We start from the raw sequence: 12,798 nt of genomic DNA on the forward strand, positions 1-12,798 counted from the left end.
TTTTCCACTGTTTCCCCATCTATTTCCCATGAAGTGATGGGACCGGATGCCATGATCTTCGTTTTCTGAATGTTGAGCTTTAAGCCAACTTTTTCACTCTTCCCTTTCACTTTCATCAAGAGGCTTTTTAGTTCCTCTTCACTTTCTGCCATAAGGGTTATGTCATCTGCATATCTGAGGTTATTGGTATTTCTCCCAGCAATCTTGATTCCAGCTTGTGCTTCTTCCAGCCCAGTGTTTCTCATGATGCACTCTGCATAGAAGTTAAATAAGCAGGGTGACAATATATAGCCTTGACTTACTCCTTTTCCTATTTGGAACCAGTCTGTTGTTCCATGTCCAGTTCTAACTGTTGCTTCCTGGCCTGCATACAGATTTCTCAAGAGGCAGGTCAGGTGGTCTGGTATTCCCATATCTTTCAGAATTTTCCACAGTTGATTGTGATCCACACAGTCAAAGGCTTTGGCATAGTCAATAAAGCAGAAATAGATGTTTTTCTGGAACTCTCTTGCTTTTTCCATGATCCAGCGGATGTTGGCAATTTGATCTCTGGTTCCTCTGTGCTTTCTAAAACCAGCTTGAACATCTGGAAGTTCACGGTTCATGTATTGCTGAAACCTGGCTTGGAGAATTTTGAGCACTACTTTACTAGCGTGTGAGATGAGTGCAACTGTGCGATAGTTTGAGCATTCTTTGGCATTGTCTTTGGAAAGGCTAATTAGTAGTAAAGTGCCAAGGACAAGTAGCCAAGGGTTTTGGTGTGCCATCTATGTGCATATTGAAGTCCCTATGTGCATCAGCTGGGGTTCGGGGGAAGATTATAGGCCCCCATCTGTACCTAGGAGGAACCAGAAGACCAGCACCAGGAATCTCAGCATAACTGTCAGGAGGGCTCAGAGGGGGCACAGATCCATGTCTTGATCTTCAAAGAATCAGGGAACTTGGCAGGAGGAGGAACAGATACACTGAGAGGCAGACAGACTCGGGGAATAAGGAAGCCACAGACTCCGCCTCTCCCTGAGGGCCCAGAGTACAGGAGAAAACCTGTACCAGTACAGCAAGCAGGACACCCTGCTCTCTATGGCAAGCCCCCTCATCCCCACCCCTGCAAAGGCCAGGTACCAGGACAACACTCAGAGGGGACTGGGGGTGCAGGGGCCCAGGTCATCTCAGACCAAAAGCTCCCCCAGAGTATGGGAAGAGAAGTCTTGGAGTCATGAAAGTTGAGGATGACTGAGGAGGTCGTGCTGCCCAAGGTAAACAGAATATGAGGCCTGTCCCAGGTCCCAGAGGAAGATGAGAAAATCAAACTTGTGACCCAGAATGTTTTCCTCCGAGGAAGTCTGCTTTGGGGAAGGCTTTTGCTCAAGGCCACACTGGAGCAGCGGGTGCAGTGCGTGTGATGGGGCTGGGGTCACCCCCTTAGGCTTCACTCCTTTCAGGAAGGCCCAACTCCTGAGCTGTTCACGTTCTCTGCTCATTCTCTCTTCTTCCCTGAGAGCAGTTATCCCTGCCTTCAGGGCAGGAAGTCCCAGGCCTTGAAGCCTCTCAGAGATGGCTCTAGGTAGGAGAGCAAGCCCAGGGGAACGACCAGTAGCTTCCATTCAGCTGCAACTGGTTTCCTCTCAGAACATCCAAAAGCAAGCATGTCATGCTTCACCAAGGATCAATGTCATTCCTACGATGTTCCTTTCTAATCTGTACTAAGAGATTCATGCTCCTTCAATTAATATGATGTTGGCCATATTTCTCACAGAACCATAAGCCTGGCATAATTTTGCTAAGGAAACATCCATGCTCTCCCTGCCCTGGTCATATCACAAAGTGGCCTCATATTAACTGTCTGTTCACTCATTCAAGGGGCTTCCTAGGTGGCTCAGTGGTAAAGAATCTGCTTGTTAATGTAGGAGATGCAGGAGACGCCGTTTTGATCCCTGGGTTGGGAAGATCCCTTGAAGAAGGAAATGGCAACACACTCCAATATTCTTGCCTATAAAATCCCTTGAACAGAGGAACCTGGCAGGCCCCAGTCCATGGGGTCGCAAAGAGTCAGACACGCCTGCAAATAGTCAGACATGGGACACACCTGAGCAACTGAACACTCAAATACGCATTCATTCAACAAATGCTTAATGAGTGCCTGCTATGTGAGGCCATGTTCTGAGAACTGGGAATGCTGCAGTGAATAAAAAAGAGAAAAGAAAAAAAAAACCAGACTAAAACAGTAACAACTTTGCCCTGTAGTTTATATTCTAATGAAGGAAGATGGGAAGTCCTATAAAATAAAACAGCAAGGAAAATACCATGTTAGCTACCTCCTTAGCACTTTCTCCAAGTGCTAAGGAGGAAAACAATGCTGAGTGGGTCACGGATATCGCTGTGGGAAGCAGAGTGGTTGGGGATGGCTATAATGAGGGGACCTCGGGCAAAGCCTGAAGGATGTGTCCGAACCACTTTTGCAGAACTCCTTTCTCTCCTGGCTACACCCAAGGGGAGAACATCCACCCAGCACCTCTTGCCTTCTAGAGGGTCCTGGGCGGAGCAGCACAGGCAGTCCCCTGACCTGCCTCGTCTGCTGGTCCACATCACTCTCTATCCCTGGGCCCGTGATGCAGCACTTGTAACTGATGTTTGAACGCAGGGTCAATACAAGGCCACAGGGGAAATCCTGCCTCCTCAAGACCTAAAGGTGTGGTGTGCTGAGTCATCTCCATTTGCAGTGACCTCCTCTGGCTTGCTGGACTTTCCGGCAGAGCTTCCTTCTATTACTAGCAGCCACTTTCTCCTGGTTTTTCAGTGTCTCTCGTCTTCCCTTCTTTTTGCTCTTCTGCCTGTTTGGTTTTCCCTTCTCCCTGTCTCTCACAGATAACTGCCTGTTGTTGGCATAAGGGGGACAGAATGGTGACGAATACTGATCTCACTCAATCACTAACTTCCCTTCTGACATTCTGGGTAAGTCATTTCGACCTCCTTCCCTTCCACACAGCTGGAAAGCTGAAAGGATGAGCAATACTTCCCTACAGACCAGAAATAACATCAGTTCCAAGCAGAACCTCCTTGGACTAATACATTTTACCAAAAAGAAAGACCTTCAGTTGCCAAAAAAGAGCATCTTGTGTCAATCACTGACATGAAGGGACTGCCTCATGCAAAGCTGGACTAAATCTTTAGGAAGAAGGAAAAACCAGAAAGAAATGAGAACATGTCAGAGGTAGCAAGAACAGCTCTTAGGGGAACAAGCTGAAATAGAGAGTGTGCAAGAGACAAAAGAGGGAAAGCAAAATAGCCATGGAAGCAAAAAGAAGGAAAAATGAGAGACATTAAACAACACAAGAAAATGGAAGGTAATAACAGAAGGAAGCTGAAGAAGAAAAGCTAAAAGAAAATTGGAAAATAGGGACGTAACAGTTCTTTGCCTTCAGCAGCTGAAATATGTAACAAGCAGAACAATCCACCCCCAACAAGCAGAGCGATCACCCCCATTACTTGCTGCTACTAGTAACATAGTTCACAGAAGAGAGTTTCCTAGTTGGGCTCATTTATTTACTGATATAACTTCAATCCCAAAGAATCCTGTTTAGGTAAACAATGAATGGGGCGGAACAGGGGTTATAACATGCCATCAGCTACATTCTTTAGCACATGTCTGAACATATGTATTCACATTCATACACATATGTCTCTATGTGGGGATCATCTCTGGAAAGAGACAAAAGTAACTGATAACAAAGGTTGGTTAGGGGACAGGGTTAGGAGGTAATTTACGATTCATTGTATATACTTTTAAATACTGCATATTTTTTATATTATACGTATTATCTATTAAATCACTTATAATTCAATTGAAAAAATAAAGATAGAAGAAAATGTAGAAAAGACATTTTAAGCCCCTGAAAAAACTCATGGATATTTTCTGAGCTTCATACAAAGATTAAAATGTGTGTGTGTTGCAGGGGGCAGGGGGCCGGCGGTGGTGAAATCTACAAAGTAGGTCTCATTCGAAACCCTACATCCCCCTTGTTATCTCCAAATCTCAAAAGAATGAGCCACAAGATGACAGAGTATGATACCACAGATGGATCAACCTCAGCCTCCTTCCTTTGATCTTCTTGAGGGCAAATCTTGGCTTGTATTATATAAAATAAAGTGATCTGCTCAATTGTGGATTTACTCGGGGTTTGGGCCCATCCTCTGGAATAATAAATCATTCACTGTCTACCAAAAGGTATCTGTAGGAAGTACCACTGTGCCTATTTTTTTCAAAGTATCTAATTGTGTTTTTATTTTTATTTTTTTTGCTAAGATCAAGTGGTGGCTCAGACAGAAAGCATCTGTCTACAATGTGGGAGACCTGGGTTCAATCCCTGGGTCAGGAAGTTCCCTGGAGAAGGAAATGGCAACCCACTCCAGTACTCTTGCCTAGAAAATCCCATGGACAGAGGAGCCTGGTGTCCATGGGGTCGCAAAGAGTTGGACATGACTGAGCAACTTCACTAAGCATCATAAAAGTTAAAATGCCCTAAACCCTCCATTTCTATAACCATTTAAGCACATTATGATCCAGACAGAGGCCAGAGACTCCTTGTTCGCCCCTATACTTCTGTTTTATTGTTAGAGGCTGCAGGTCTATTTCTCAAAACTAGCATTTTCTTTTAATTCCACACTAAACATGGCTTTACACATTCAAGAGTGAATGAAGAATTATAAATTAGTGAAACTCTCTCCTTAGTAGATTGATTCAAGCTAAGGGAAAAAATAGGTAAGACTTTTGCCTCTGCACAAACCTGGAATAGCTTGTTACTCATCCAGACGCTAAACAAACCATGGACACAAAGGGCAGCTGATGCACTGAGTTGAGGCAAGCCTTTACAATGAAGAAAATCACTAAAAGAAAAATTCAGTGTCAGTCAACAATGTGGAAACAGACTTTAAATACATGGTGTGCAAAAGCACATGAAGGAGAGCTGGCTCTTGCTTTAGGCTTTCTTCCCACCATTACTATTTTTGGTAAGTAATGATTCATATTATTTCTGGGAGATTTTTAGTTGGCTGTGGTGTAAGACAACTGGTCCCAGGATGTTTCACCAGGTTGCCCCTGGAGAATATTCTCCCTGAATTGCCCCGGCGGGTACCCCCCAAAAGATTCATGGGAATCTTACAGCTGTTCCTCTGGAGCAAGTTGGCTACTTCCCACCCTTGAAGATGTATTCAAGTACACGTGCAAGACACTAGAGTTACTTAACCTAAGCAATGGTGGTGGTGGTTTAGTCACTAAATCATGTCTGACTCTTGCAATCCCATGGACTGTAGGCTCCTGTCTGTGGGATTCCCAGGCAAGAATACTGGAGTAGGTTGCCATTTCCTTTTCAAGAGACTCTTCCCAACTCAGAGTTCGAATCTGTGTCACCTGCATTGCAGACAAACTCCTGCATTACAGGCAGATTCTTTACAGCTGAGCCACCAGGGAAGCAACGTAATTTACCCCAAATCCTAGGCAAGACAGGCTGGGCAGCCAACCAAAATTATAGATGCGAAAGGATCCCATAGAATCATATAAATTGGAAATACCAGCCACTCCCCCCACCCTCCCTTGGTTGGGAGGGGGGCAAGGGGGGAGAAGGGGTAGGACTGAGTGAGGGATTCAGAAAAAAAAAAAAAGCAACTAGTGCAAGAGTTTTCCTCTACTTCAGACATGGGTTCTCAGATAACTTTGTGTCAGCAATCACAGATGGACCAATACCCACAACCTATTCCCTAATAGTGCCCTGTCACCTCCCCAGTCAGGCCCTTTTTAAAATTCTAACCTGGATTATTGCATCACCTTCTAACTGGTCCACTGGTCTGGACTATATCTGCATCCAACCATGCCCCAGCAATACCTTATAAGGCAGATTTAGACCGCCACCCCCAGTATGCAACCTTCTTATAAATTCTTGCCTGACACTTAGCCTCCCATCACCCTTTCCAGAATCACCTCCATATTTCCTTCAAGCTGCAAACTTTTTTAAAAAGTAGCTTCTGTTTTCTTTGACCTCTGACCATTTATTGTATGTGCCATTGATCTGGTATCTATGGGCTTCCCAGGTGGCTCAGTGGGTAAAGGATCCCCCCGCAATACAGGACATACAGATTCAATCCTGGGTCGGGAAGATCCCCCAGAGAAAGAAATGGCAACCCACTCCAGCATTCTTGCCTGGAGAATTCCATGGACAGAAGAGCCTGGTGGGCTACAGTCTCTAGGATCACAAAGAGTCAGACATGTCTAAAGTGACTGAGTATGCGCTCAATCTAGGATTACCTTGTGCCAGCTTTTATATTTTTAATTTGCTATTTTTTAATGGAAGCATAGTTAATTTACAATGTATTGGTTTTAGGTGTTTAACAAAGTGATTCAGTTATACACATGTATATTTATACTCTTTTTCAAATTATTTTCTATTATAGGTTATGACAAGATTTTGAATTTAGTTTCCTGTGCTATACAGTACGTCTTTGTTGGTTATCTGTTTTGTATATAGTAGTGTGTGTATATTAATCCCAAATTCTCAACTTCTTATCCTCCCACCCCCAGCTAAAAATAACCGTACAGTTTTTTTGGTAACTATAAGTTTGTTTTCTGTGTCTCTGAGTCAATTTCTGTTTTGTAAATAACTTCATTTCTTAATTTTTTTTAGATTCCACATATAAATGGTATCATATGGTATTTGTTTTTCTCTGTTGTTGCAAATAGCAATATTCCATTCTTTTTATGGATGACTATTATTCTGCTGTAGATGTGTATACCGTATCTTCTTTATCCATTTGTCTGTCAGTCAACACATAGGTTGCTTCCAGGTCTTGGTTACTGTAAATAACACTGCTATAAACATGGGGGTGCATGCATCTTTTTGAATTAGAGTTCTCTCCAGATATATGTTCCCAGGTTCTTTTTAAAGAACCCCCATACTGTTCTCCATGGTGGTTGTACCAATTTACACTCCCACCAACAGTGTTGGAGTGAGTGAGTGGGTGAGTGAGTGAAGTCGCTCAGTCGTGTCCGACTCTTTGCGACCCCATGGACTGTAGCCTACCAGGCTCCTCCCTCCATGGGATTCTCCAGGCAAGAATACTGGAGTGGGTTGCCATTTCCTTCTCTAGGGGATCTTCCCGACCCAGGGATCAAACTCAGGTCTCCAGCATTCCAGGCAGATGCTTTAACCTCTGAGCCACCAAGGAAGCCCAACAATGTTGGAGGGTTCCCTTTTCTCTACACCCTCTCCAAAGTCTTCTTTTTATAGACTTTTTACTGATGGCCATTCTGAAGGTGTTTGGTTTGCATTTCTCTAACAGTTAGCAATATTGATTATTTTTTCATGAACCTGTGGGCCATTTGTATATCTTATTTGGAGAAATGTCTATTTAGGTCTTCTGCCCATTTTGTATTGGGTTCCTTGTTGTTGTTGTTTTTTTTAATATTAAGCTGAAGAGTATATTTTGGAAATTAACCCCTTGTTGGTAGCATCATTTGCAAATATTTTCCCCCAGCCTGTATGTTATCTTTTTGTTTTATGGTTTTCTTTGCTGTATAAAAGTTTTTCAGGATAATTAGGACCCATTTCTCTATTTTATTTACTTATCTATTTTATATTAAATATTTATCTATTTTATTTCCATTAATCTAGGAGATGAATCCAAAAATAGTATTGCTATATGTCCAAAAGTGTACTGCCTATGTTTTCCTCTAGGAGTTTTATAGTATCCAGTCTTGCACTAAAGTCTTTAATCCATTTTGAGTTTATTTTTGTATATGCTGTTAGCTGCTACTGCTGCTGCTGCTAAGTCGCTTCAGTCATGCCTGACTCTCAGCGACCCCATGGACTGCAGCCCGCCAGGCTCCTCCGTCCATGGGATTTTCCAGGCAAGAGTACCGGAGTGGGGTGCCATTGCCTTCTCCGTATGCTGTTAGAGAATTTCTAATTTTATTCCTTTACATGTAGCTATCTACTTTTCCCAGCACCACTTATTGAAGAGACTTTTTTCCGTTGTATATTCTTGCCTCCTTCATCATAGATTAATTGACCATAATTGCATGGATTTATTTTTTGGCTTTCTATCCTATTACATTGATCTATGTGTCTGTTTTTGTGCCTGTACCATACTGTTTTAATTACTGTAGCTTTGTAATAAAGTCTGAAGTTAGAGAGCATGATTTCTGTAGCTCCATTCTTCTTTCTCAAGATTGTTTTGGCTATTTGGGGTCTTTTGTATTTCCATACAAAATTTTAAATGGGTTGTCTAGTTCTGTGAAAAATGCCATTTTCTTTGAATCTATAGGTTGTCTTGCATAATATGGTCATTTAAAAGATATTCATTCTTCTAGAATCAATATTGTGAAAATCACTGCACTACCAGACACAATCTACAAATTCAATGCAATTCCTATCAAATTACCAATGGCATTTTTCACAGAACTAGAACAAAAAATTTCACAATCTATATGGAAACACAGAAGACCCCAAATAGTCAAAGCAATCTTGAGAAAGAAGACTGGAGCTGGAGAAATCAACTTACCTAATTTCAGACTATATTATAAAGCTATAGTCATCAAGACAGTATGGTACTGGCACAAAAACAGAAGTATAGACCAATGGAACAAAATAGAAAACCCAGAGATAAACCCTCACACCTGTGGGTACCTTATCTTTGACAGAGAAGGCAAGAATATACAATGGGGAAAGATAGTCTCTTCAATAAGTGGTGCTGGGAGAACTGGGCAACTACATGCAAGAGAATGAAATTAGAACACTTCCTGACACCATACAAAAAGATAAACTCAAAATGGATTAAAGATCTAAACATAAGACCAGAAAATATAAAGCTCTTAGAAGAAAACATAGGCAGAATGCTGTATGACATAAACCATAGCAAGACCCTTTATGACCCATATCTTAGAATAATGGAAATAAAAACAAAAATAAATGAATGGGACCTAATTAAACTTTAAAACTTCTACACAGCAAAGGAAACTATAAACAAGGTGAAAAGACAACTCTCAGTATGGGAGAAAATAATAGCAAAGGAAAAAATTGACAAAGATTAATTTCCAAAATACACAAGCAGCTCATACAACTCAATACCAGAAAAACAAACAACTCAATCAAAAAGTGGGACAAAGACTTAAACAGACATTTATCCAAAGAAGACATATGAATGGGTAATAAACACATGAAGAGATGCTCAACATCACTCACTATTAGAGAAATGCATATATATCACCTCCCACCAGTCAGAAAGGCCATAATTTAAAAATCCACAAACAACAAGTGCTGGAAAAGGTTTGGAGAAAAGGGAACCCTCTTGCACTGCTGGTGGGAACATAAATTGATACAGCCACTATGGAAGACAGTATGGAGATTCCTTAAAAACTAGGAATAAAACAACCATATGACCCACAATACCACTTCTAGGCATGTACCCTGAAGAAATCAAAACTGAAAAAGACACATGTGCCACCAATGTTCATTGCAGCACTATTTACAATAGCTAGGTCAAGGAAGCAACCTAGATGTCCATCAACAGATGAATGGATAAAGAAGCTGTAGTACATACATACAATAGAATACTACTCAACCACAAAAAGGAATACATTTGAGTCAATTCTGATGAGGTGGATGAGCCTAGAGCCTGTTATACAGAGTGAAATAAGTCAGAAAGAGAAAAACAAGTATCGTACATTAACACATATATATGGAATCTAGAAAGATGGTACTGATGCACCTATTCTCAGAGCAACAGAGAAGATACAGACATAGAGAACAGATTTATGGACAAGGGTTGGAGAAAAGAGAAAGAGGGTGAGATGAATGGAGAGGGTAGAATGGAATCATACACTAATATATATAAATAGATAGCCAATGGAAATTTGCTGTAAGACTCAAGCAACTCAAACTGGGTTCTGTAATAACCTAGAGGGGGTGGAAAGGGCAGGAGGTGGGAGAGAGATTCAAGCGGGAGGGGACATATGTTCGTCTATGGTTAATTCATGTTGATGTATGACAGAAATCAAACCAATATTGTAAAGTAATCATCAATCAGTTCAAAATAAATAAATATATTAAAAAACAGTAAGGGACTCCAGTCAATTAATGGAATGAAGAATGTGATGCCAGAAACACATTCTTCAGTACTGAGAATAAAGTAGAAATAGAGAAACTTCTTGGAGAAGGCAATGGCACCCCATTCCAGTACTCTTGCCTGGAAAATCCCAGGGACAGGAGAGCCTGCTGGGCTGCAGTCCATGGGGTTGCGAAGAGTCAGACATGACTGAGCTACTTCACTTCCACTTTTCACTTTCATGCATTGGAGAAGGAAATGGCAACCCACTCCAGTGTTCTTGCCTGGAGAATCCCAGGGACAGGAGAGCCTGCTGGGCTGCTGTCTATGGGGTCGCACAGAGTCGGACATGACTGAAGTAACTTAGCAGCAGCAGCTTAGCAGAGAAACTTCTTAACACTGCCAGACCTACACTTCAGCTATTTATTCAACTTGAGAAAATTCAGTCATCAGTGACATCACCTTGAATCCAACTGTAACAGTTAATTTATTAAAGTAAAAGTTTAGAAATCTAAAAATATTGATTCTTCTAATCCAAGAACAATATATCTTTCCATCTGTTCTTGTCATCTCCAATTTCTTTCATCAGTGTCTTATAGTTTTCAAAGGATACAACTTCTGCCTCCTGAGGTAGGTTTATTTCAAGGTATTTTATTCCTTTTGATGCAATGATAATTGGGATTGTTTCCTTAATTTCTCTTTATAATATTGTGTTACTAGTATATAGAAATGCAAGAGATTTCTGTGTATTAATTTTGTAACCAGAAACTACTGAATTCAAGCTGAGATTTAGTATTTTTCTGGTAGTGTCTTTAGGATTTTCTGTGTATAGCATCGTGTCATCTGCAAACAGTGACAATTTTATTTTTTCTTTTTCAATTTGGATTTGTTTTATTCCTTTTTTTCTCTGATTGCTGTGGCTAGGGTTTTCAAAGTTATGCTGAATAAAAGTGGTGAAAGTGGGCGTCCTTGTCTTATTCCTGATCTTAGAGAAAATGCTTTCACCGTTTCTCAATTCAAGTGGGTTTGTCATATATGGACTTCATTATGTTATGTTCCCTCTATGTTCACTTTCTGAAGATTTTTAAATCATAAATGGATGTTGAATTTTATCAAAAACATTTTCTGCATCTACTGAGATGATGATCATATAGTTTTTATTCTTCAATTTGTTAATGTGGTATATCACATTGATTAATTTGCTGTTATTTTTGTGATATCTTTGTCTGGTTTTGGTATCAGGATGATGGTGGGCCCATAGAATGAGTTACTCTGCAACTTTTTGGAATAGTTACAGAAAAATAGGTATTAACTCTTTTCTAAATGTTAGAATTCACCTGTGAAGCCATCTGGTCCTGGATGTTTTAAAATTACTGATTCAACTTCAGTACTGGTAATTGATCTGTTTATATTTTCTATTTCTTCCTGGTTCAGCCTTGGGAGAGTATATCTTTTTAAGAAGTTGTCCATTTCTTCTAGGTTGTTTATTTTATTGGCATATAGCTGCTCATAGTAGTCCCTTATGATCCTTTTTATTTCTTTAGTGTTAGTTGTAACTTCTTTTCATTATCAAAGATTATTGATTTGGGCCCTCTCTCTTTTTTTCTTGATGAGTCTGGTTAAAGGTTTAAGAATTTCATCTTTTCAAAGAACAAGCTTTCAGTTTCATTGATCTTTTTGATTGCTTTCTTCATTTCTATTTCATTTAATTCTGCTCCGATCTTTTTTATTTCTTTCTTTCTACTAACTTTGAGTTTTATTAGATTTTCTTTTTGATTTCCTCTTTGATTTCTTTGTGATCCATTGATTGTTTAGTAGAATGTTGTTTAGTCTACAACATGTGTGTGGGTTTTGCAGTTTTTTTTTCCTTGTAGTTGATTTCTAGTCTCATAGCATTGTGGTCAATAAAGATGCTTGATATGGTTTCAGGTTCCTTAAATTTCCTGAGGTTTGGTTTGTAGCCCAGCATGTGATCTACACTGGAGAATGTTCCATGTGCACTTGAAAAGAATGTGTATTCTACTACTTTCAGATGGAATTCTCTATAAATATCAATTAAGTCCATCTGGTCTAATGTACCATTTAAAGCCTGTTTCCGTATTGATTTTCTGTCTGGGTGATCTGTCCATTAATGTAAACGGAGTGTTAAATTCTCCAGTATTACTGTGTTACTGTCCATTTCCCCTTTTATGTCTATTAACATTTACTTGTATACTGAAGTGTACCTATGTTGGGCACAAATACATTTACAATTTTTATATCTTTTTCTTGGATTGATCTTTTGTCATATGTAGTGTCCTTCTTTATCTCTTGTAACAGTCTTTATTTTAAAGTCTATTTTGTCTTCTGTAAGTATTGCTACTCTAGCTTTCTTTTGATTCCCATTTGCATGGGATGCCTTTTTCCATCCCTTCATTTTCAGCCTGTGTGTATCTCTAGATCTAAAGTGAGTCTCTTGCAGGCAGCATATACACAGATCCTCTTTTTTCAGCCATTCAGCCAGTCCATGTCTTTCAGTTGGAGCATTAATCTATTTACATTTAAGGTAATTTTCAAAATGTATGTTTCTATTGCCATTTTATTAATTGTTTTGTAGATCTTTTTCCCCCTTTCTTCTTTTGTTCTCTTCTCTTTAGTGTTATGTTTGGATTTCTTTTTTCTTTTATGTGTATATCTATTATAGATTTTTGGTTTACAGTTACCATG

The sequence above is a fragment of the Capra hircus genome, chromosome 8, assembly GCF_001704415.2.
Source record: "Capra hircus breed San Clemente chromosome 8, ASM170441v1, whole genome shotgun sequence".
NCBI lineage: Eukaryota > Metazoa > Chordata > Mammalia > Artiodactyla > Bovidae > Capra > Capra hircus.